The 8969-nt window shown below is 41.8% G+C and overlaps 1 long non-coding RNA gene across 5 annotated transcripts in view; it reads right to left on the bottom strand.

Annotated features, from left to right (window-relative positions):
• Window positions 1-5185: 5185 nt before the first annotated feature.
• LOC146772695 (uncharacterized) overlaps window positions 5186-8969 on the bottom strand; it is a 298817-nt gene continuing 295033 nt past the window's right edge. For all 5 annotated transcript variants that reach the window (XR_014972301.1, XR_014972299.1, XR_014972300.1 and 2 more), the window contains one exon: window positions 5186-5717. This is a non-coding gene — a long non-coding RNA (uncharacterized LOC146772695). The remainder of the gene's footprint in view (window positions 5718-8969) is intronic.

The raw sequence follows: 8969 nt of genomic DNA, 5'->3' as shown, positions 1-8969 counted from the left end.
TTCAGTCGTGCATGCATTAGGCACGAGTCCTTTGATCCTGCAATCAAGTTTTCGATATTGCTCTCTACACTCTCTTTCAATCTGTTGTGCGTCCTTGTTTTTCCCCTGCATCTGTTTCTGTCCCTTCTCCTAATTCGTTTACAGTCAGAATGGAATGTGTTTAATGTGGGGATAATGTGCTTTTACAGTTGGGAACCGGCAATGTTGCTGTAATCATGCTCCGGGTTTCTGAAAACATGAATGCGACCCTTTTGAAGTTTACTGTGGGAACTGAGTTGTAACCTTTTGTTCGCCATGTTGTGCAATGACGAAAATGTGTATAAAAGGAGCGATCCACTTTGGCAATTTGAAGCAGTCTCCCAGAACCTACACGTTGTGTACTTCTTGCGACTTCTGTATCCCTGCAGTAATAAATTCTGATCTTTGACGCCGCAGGAAGTGTCCCGTGTCTCTGTGTTTTGTACGCCGGAACAGGTAACCCACGAAGGTTTCAGGTGTTGTCCCCTGGCACCGCTGGGCCTTAGAATAGCCCAGTCCTTCATTCCCTTCTCTTTTTGAAACTCAGGAGCAGCAACATTGTCGTGGTGTCACCACCAGGGCTCTAAGTGGAAGCTTTTTCAATATTATATACAAGACATAGTTGCTGCTTATTTATCTTCTGCAACTAAAAACCATTGACAAAGCCAATAGTCCTGGCTTGTTGCAGGTGTAATGTTACTCGTTGTATTTATTATATGTCTGGATGAAATGACAGAAACAGCAAAATACAAGTCGGGGTTCACACTACACTAAACACAGATTTTTAGCTTATGTATTTCAAGCCATGCCCTTAATTATATTGGCCACGCCCCTTTGAGACCTCCCCAGTTTTTTCATCCCACTTAAAGCCCTGGGTAAACAAATGAGAGAAGGCTTTGCGCGCCGACAGACCCACAGGCCCAGGCATGTAGGTCTACTACAAAAATCCATTTTGGTGGTTTTGGCACCATAATGCGCTATTTATCGCATTGCTAAATACCAGTCCTGATTATATTGTGTCCAATCAATAAGACACCAATAAGTCAGGACTCGAAATCGAATTTATTGTTTCTGTAAAAGAACCAGCCTGATCCGCCTACCATATCATTTATAAGGCCCCCCTCGCTTCCCCCTTGCCCCCTCCTTTCTCTTAGCACTCCTAAGTGTTTTACAGACAGTGCTAAGACCTTAAGAAATCACATCCATAAATGAATGAATAAGCAGATTTTATAAAACCATTAAAAAACACTCACACTTTTCTTTTAAATGTTTATTCCCATCTCCCTTTTAAGCCTCTTCTTTTCTAATGAAGGTATAACAAGCATTAACAAGTTAACAGCGAGCAACAACTTGATGTTAATTTGCTAAATGCTTCTTTCTGAGCTAAAGTGGTTTTCGCCTGAATCAGCATATTGAAAATGCCAGGCAGACCTCTTCGGTTTCTAGTACATTAAAATGCAATAATGGATTCAGTCAAAGCTAAACGTCGGAATTTTGGCTAAATTTCCTCCGAATGCGTTTTAGAAATTAAACTACTATACTCTCTCAGTTGGAAGGTGGCCCTAAAACCTGGGTAAGGTGCTTTGGGCAGTCCAAATCCATCCTTGATGACAAGAAACTTGTCTGAAAAGGCAGGATATTGAGTGTATAATTAAATTTAATTCTTTATTAACCGTACGATTACTTAAAATCTTTACCGTATAAAAACACATACTCACCGCACCCCTCCCGTCCGCCCTCCCCCAAGGAGTTTCCCGGAGTGTTCAATAGTGTTTGCTTTGAATAGGATGCAGGTTAGGTCCCCCTCCGGTGGGGTAGCACCCGGTACCTCTTCAGTTGGACTATAGAGGGAGTGTGGGACAGACTAGTAGAGATGAGCCTCTTAAATGATATGGTTCCATACCTCTGACGGATGTAGCGGGAAATGTTTCTAGCTATTACAGGATGCCGTATCTGTGATCCTTCCTATGCTTGTTTCTTTCGGAACCTCAAATCACTACTGCTGAACGAATATTCCAACTCGCTCCTCTGAACTTGCCACACCAACAGGATCATTCGATAGGGTCACTTGACCCAATTCATCATTTTAATCTGTCACCAATGCCTAAGAGGCATAATGTTGTATCTTGTGTCACTTTTTGATTCACTTATATAATGTTGCACTGTATTTTTCATTCCTTCTGGATATTCTATGTCAACCTTGAATCCTTCTATTAATTGCCTTGGTCTAGGTTCACGTCTTGTAAAGCGCTCCGATACCTTCGGGTCTAGCTAGCGCTATATAAAACTTTCAAATAAATAAATATCACCGCTGTAGCATGGGCTTTGGTCCTCTTGTTCACGAGAAAGATATCCCACAAGTTGTGAATGTTTACAGACTAGGAGGACCACAAATAAACACACTGCTTTCACGTATCCGTCATTCAGAGTATTTTGCTTATCATCGGACATGTTTACGTCCTCTATGGTTTACGTTCTCTGGGTACCGTAGTAGGCTAGCAAATTCCTCATATTATATGGTCAGTCTGGTCACAAATGGTAACGAAGGTTAGAATACTTTTTTTCTTGGAGGCACTGCTGTGATGGTCAGATTATCTAAGTGCTTGGAGGATGAAATGCTGAACAGTATCAGTGGGGTGAAGGACTAGTTCTCCATAGTGTTTTTCTATTTTCTTTCTCTAGATAGCTCTTCCCCCCTCAACCATGTGATATTGTATTTACTATATTTCAAAGCTTGCACTTTTTTATGTGGTCCAGTAAGTTGTGGCCATATTGGTCTGTTGTCAATTGAGTCCCTGGTTATAGTTCGAATCACAAAAATATGGCGGAAAAAATAATGGAAAGCTAAAAAGTGTGACCTTGGAGATCTATACATATATCCTACTGGCAATCGCCAGTAGGTAGTTATAGTTAGGACCTGGTTTCTATTCAAAACGTGCTTTTTCTTTTGCCAATATCTTCGGCGCCATTTGGTGAATATTTGCGAAATTTTCAAAACTGATGGGGCACTCTGGTCAGCTCCTGTCTTGAAAGTTTCAGTGTGAGATATATATATATATATATATATATATATTTGAAGCAAAACATCCCCGGTTCGAAGAGCACTCCAGGCGCAGACATAGTGAATACAGCCAGCGTTTCTTTATTCAGAGAATCTTTAAAAGCCTTACGCGTTTCGGAGTAAGAACTCCTTGGTCACAGGCATCTCCATGGGCAGCGCAGCATTATGAAGACATTGTCCCAGCATGCTCTTTTCACAGGTGAGTTCAGTATTTTGCATGCTGGGATGTGTAGTACTTCGTTGTCAAAAAAAAATGCCTTCATTTTTAAACAGTCATCCCTTAGTAGGTTCTGCGCCTCCCCACGTCGTTAAGGATTCGTAATATACCCTCAGTGGGCCTCTGGCAGAATGCTGATGAATTTGCCAGTCTGTTCCTCCCATACAGACTCGATTGTTCGTGTCCGTGGCCCCTGTGTCAGGGTGGTGCATCTTCACGGCTGGAACGCCGTTAATTAATATTTGAAGCAAAACATCCCCGGTTCGAAGAGCACTCCAGGCGCAGACATAGTGAATACAGCCAGCGTTTCTTTATTCAGAGAATCTTTAAAAGCCTTACGCGTTTCGGAGTAAGAACTCCTTGGTCACAGGCATCTCCATGGGCAGCGCAGCATTATGAAGACATTGTCCCAGCATGCTCTTTTCACAGGTGAGTTCAGTATTTTGCATGCTGGGATGTGTAGTACTTCGTTGTCAAAAAAAAATGCCTTCATTTTTAAACAGTCATCCCTTAGTAGGTTCTGCGCCTCCCCACGTCGTTAAGGATTCGTAATATACCCTCAGTGGGCCTCTGGCAGAATGCTGATGAATTTGCCAGTCTGTTCCTCCCATACAGACTCGATTGTTCGTGTCCGTGGCCCCTGTGTCAGGGTGGTGCATCTTCACGGCTGGAACGCCGTTAATTAATATTTGAAGCAAAACATCCCCGGTTCGAAGAGCACTCCAGGCGCAGACATAGTGAATACAGCCAGCGTTTCTTTATTCAGAGAATCTTTAAAAGCCTTACGCGTTTCGGAGTAAGAACTCCTTGGTCACAGGCATCTCCATGGGCAGCGCAGCATTATGAAGACATTGTCCCAGCATGCTCTTTTCACAGGTGAGTTCAGTATTTTGCATGCTGGGATGTGTAGTACTTCGTTGTCAAAAAAAAATGCCTTCATTTTTAAACAGTCATCCCTTAGTAGGTTCTGCGCCTCCCCACGTCGTTAAGGATTCGTAATATACCCTCAGTGGGCCTCTGGCAGAATGCTGATGAATTTGCCAGTCTGTTCCTCCCATACAGACTCGATTGTTCGTGTCCGTGGCCCCTGTGTCAGGGTGGTGCATCTTCACGGCTGGAACGCCGTTAATTAATATTTGAAGCAAAACATCCCCGGTTCGAAGAGCACTCCAGGCGCAGACATAGTGAATACAGCCAGCGTTTCTTTATTCAGAGAATCTTTAAAAGCCTTACGCGTTTCGGAGTAAGAACTCCTTGGTCACAGGCATCTCCATGGGCAGCGCAGCATTATGAAGACAAGGAGTTCTGACTGTTTAAAAATGAAGGCATTTTTTTTTTGACAACGAAGTACTACACATCCCAGCATGCAAAATACTGAACTCACCTGTGAAAAGAGCATGCTGGGACAATGTCTTCATAATGCTGCGCTGCCCATGGAGATGCCTGTGACCAAGGAGTTCTTACTCCGAAACGCGTAAGGCTTTTAAAGATTCTCTGAATAAAGAAACACTGGCTGTATTCACTATGTCTGCGCCTGGAGTGCTCTTCGAACCGGGGATGTTTTGCTTCAAATATATATATATATATATACACACACACACACATATTTCAAGGTACATACATTTGGAATTAAGTGTAGTAAACATATATTTACCTATATATACTTACATTCAAAATATTCTGTTTGTTGATAGTATGGTGACAATATTTTTGCACGTCGATATTAAAAACTCAATAAATATGTGCAGGTTAAGCAAGGTAATTGCCTGGCGCTTCAGTTCCCATATGCACCAGTTACCCTGCAGGGCCCTTCTTCTATGTGAGAAAACAATACATCAACCACACTATTGGAAGTGATCAATAAACATTCTTAATTCTTCACATTATTTCAATAACAAATCCCTTTATTTTTTAGAATAGTCCGTATAGTAAATCAATCCTGAAACCTGTAATCAGTTGAAAAAATCCCCTAGCAATATTTCAGTTATTACTGTCCAGGTTTCAGTTGTTACATCCTCCATTGTTTTTTCTTATTAATAGCTTCCCCGAGGCTCTTAAAAACATGTAGACACATACAATTTCTAGCTATACATGTAGTTGCACAGTTCAAGACGTTTACATTCCAATTACACTAAAGTACACCAAAAAGGCTTAGATCATATATATTACAAATATAGGTTTATATAATAGAAAACGATACATCAATTCCACTTTTGGAAGTGATAAATATACACAGTCTTAATTCTTCAAATGATTTCAATAACAATTCACTTAAGGTTTAGAATAGTCCAAAAATTAAAAGGATTCTGAAACTTGTAATCAGTGGAAAAAATCTATTCATGTTTCAGTTGTTACAGTTGATATTTTAGTTGTTGCAGCCACGTCCAAAGCGTGTTTCGCAGATCAACAGCTTCCTCAAGGCTGTTAAAAACAAATAAAAACATACAATTACTAGCTATACAAATATTAACAAGTTCTTAACTCTAAAATTCCAATTACATTACAGTGCACTAAAAAGCTTAGCCTATTTGTATTATAAATAAATCAGAGATCAGAAATCATAGGCAAAATATATGCATTGGTGAGACAGGGAATCATGGTCGCCATGTGTTTTATTACAACACTCTATAATATACACTGTATAAGCAAGTTTCTATACAGCAAAACCTAATGAAATGCATGTTTGATGAACCGAACCACTTCAAAATCCAGTCCCCTTTACTGTCCTGAGAAGGTAGATAATGGGAGCAGATATACTAACGACGCTCTTGTGATACGGTATCTCATTCTAAGGGTAACTGTGACTCATTGTAAGCTTTTCAGCAGGTAAGTAGGCAGCTGGAGTCCATTCAGAGCTCTTCAAGTTTGGTCCCAGGTGGTATGGCTCCTGGAAGGGCTCAGGATGGACTTATATGGCACTCTTAACATGGACCAGTATTTGAGTTTTTTGGAGTAACATGGACAGAGGTCATGATGCTACCGGCAGAGCAGCTTGGTAGTTGGTAGCCCGTCATACAGAACAGAAAACCTCCCCACAAACTACTATGGCAAGCTGGGGTGAACTGGCGTGGGTTGCAAAGGATGTGTATTTCAGCCACAAGCCAGTCATTCCAAAAGCAACCCCATATCTGGCGTATCATCCGTTTGTAGTGAGTCAGGCTGGACTGAGTCTGTTTCGCGGGGCTTGCTCTCTAGTGGCGAGTCACAACATCACACTTTAAGATGACTCCTCTTCTGGTGGGTTTGACAGGTGTCGGCCGCAAGCGGCACAGCAACTTGTTTCTAAGATTTGACATACTCTACTTTAGGATGGCTCCAGGCGGAAGGAAGCCAGACCTTGGGACTCGCCCCTAGTGGACGTTCATGGCATTGCACTCCTGCATCCCTTTAACAGAGATGCTCTTCTTTTAACTTGGTACCAGGAGACCTCAAACCAGTGCCACACCTCTGGTGCTTCCTGGCTGGGCAGTTTAGAGCTGTTCATCTTCCTTAGCTCAGTTGAAATGCCAAGGCCCACCAGATTATTTACTCCCCTCCAGGAGACATGGCTGAGCTTCACAAAAAGCACAGTCTGCCAAAGCTTTTTTTTAAGATGTTCCAATGATTGTTTGTGAAGGGGCAAGATATGTCTCTGCAGTTCCTCAGCTATGTGAGTGACCCCAGTATCTACACCAGCTACTAACTCAGAACTTACCAGCACAAGAGATAGCTGCTAGAAGGAAGAATATGATTCTTTTTTTTAATATTACGCTTTATTGGCACATTTTTTTAAGTCATCTTAACCGTTAATAGTCTTAAAGCACGCCCAGTTTATCAAGTAATCATCATGCAAAAACAACAGTGCTCACAAAATACTCCAAGGGATATTGGAGCAAGCAACGCGAAACGCAGTGAATTAAAACATGAAATAAAAGAGAAAGTTTCATATTTTTTCAAAATTGAAAAATAGTCAAAAATAGTTTTGATAGCCTTTTCAATGAGTCTTAAATGTTGTGGCTGTACCGGGGTTTGTGACAGAACTTTTGTGTTGTTAAACACAGGTATTAAAGAAACATTGGAATGCTTTGGAATTTAATAATATTAAAGCCAAATATTGGGCTAGGTCTATGGGCAATCAAGTAAATATCCTGTAGAAACAACAATGTTCACAAGAAACACTAGGAAATTTAATAACTAGAGTTCCATCACCCTGGACCACCTGCGGGAGGCTTTGCAACCTTCAGCCCTCTCATGGGACTTCCCTTGTTCTTTTAGTGGTAACTCTTTTTTTTTTTTTTTTTAAATACTACAAATAAGTTGTCTTAGACATGTTACTGAAATTCCATCCGTGTGTGAAACTAACCCAACCTGGCAATAACAGTTGGGATTCTCAAAGTCAAAGCCCCTAAGACAAGGGTGCGAGCATGCAACTCCTAAGCGCAAACCTACTACTCCTAGGTGCTATCCCTGCATCTAGGCGCTATATGAAGTGTTGACAAACACAAGTTCACTACATAACTTTATATACGGAAGAGGTGTAGCGCCGCGGCCAGGGCGGCTGACTCCGGAATCTGGGGATCACGGTTCGATCGCCGGCAGCAGATTAGCCCAGCACCATGTGACTCTGGGCAATAGCTTGCTTAATCTTCGCGACGGCCCCAAGCGCCTAGAGACCCTTACGGGTGATTGTTCGTGCTTTACAAATGTGGATTATTATTATACTGGCACTCCACTGTAAGACAAAACCCCAACTCCAAAAAGTCAAAAATCATGCACCCATCTCATTTTCAATTTGAAATTATATGGCCTCATTGCGCTGCCTTGCAGGCGTCCCACTGAGTGTCGGGCAAAGCAAGATCAGAATTTAAGGCGGTGTGCATAGTCCTCAAGATTCTACATGCCTGCTCTGCTAGCCACCTCTCAGGTGCCTTTGTGGCCAGATATCCTTCTTATAAATAAGGCGCTGGATGATTTTTTTAAAATTCTCCAGTAAGCACCAGCCGATAGTCGTCTGAACCAATTAGGGCAGTTTTTGTGGCCTGTGGGCGGGTAGAGAAAAAGAGAGAATTCTTTCTGCTTTTCAATTCGAAATTTTTGCCGCCCACTCCAGCTTCTGAGCACAAACCTCTCAAGGCCTCGGTATAAAATGATTAAGCCAGTAGTGCGCACATTTACTGAAACTGCATAAATTTTTTTTTATTTTTTTATTTTCAGAGGGGCCTGACTCTGAATATCTTGAGCAAGAGGGAGATCCAGGCCCCTCTAAGAAGTTGAGAATGGTGCATACGTATTTTCAATTTGCATGCCCACAGTCCTTTGCGGTAGAATTTAATTTCGCTCCCTTTCTCAGATGAATAAACATGTACACACATTTCTTTGTTCTCTTGGACAGAACATTTGCTGCATTGTTATTGTCTCATCATCTTAGGAACTCCCTCGTCTCCTTATTTTAATAGGTGACACTGCAGGGAGGGCTTTACTCATTCCCTGTTCAGACATAACGTGCTTATTTCTTGGGCATAGTCTGTTTCACAATGTACCTGAGGCGCCTTGGTTTATCTGCAAATTATTTCCAGTAGAGAGGGCTTGTCTTGTTATTGTCAATAGCATCAGAGCTGCCATTACTTGCTGGAGAGGAAGGGTAGAGGGGTGATCATTGTCCATAAAGGATGCTTGTAGTATGCATTGTAGCAC

Source organism: Triturus cristatus, chromosome 12, assembly GCF_964204655.1.
Source record: "Triturus cristatus chromosome 12, aTriCri1.1, whole genome shotgun sequence".
NCBI classification, from domain to species: Eukaryota; Metazoa; Chordata; class Amphibia; order Caudata; family Salamandridae; genus Triturus; species Triturus cristatus.
The sequence above is the reverse complement of the archived record's forward strand: the minus strand, read 5'-3'. Positions and strand labels throughout refer to the sequence as shown.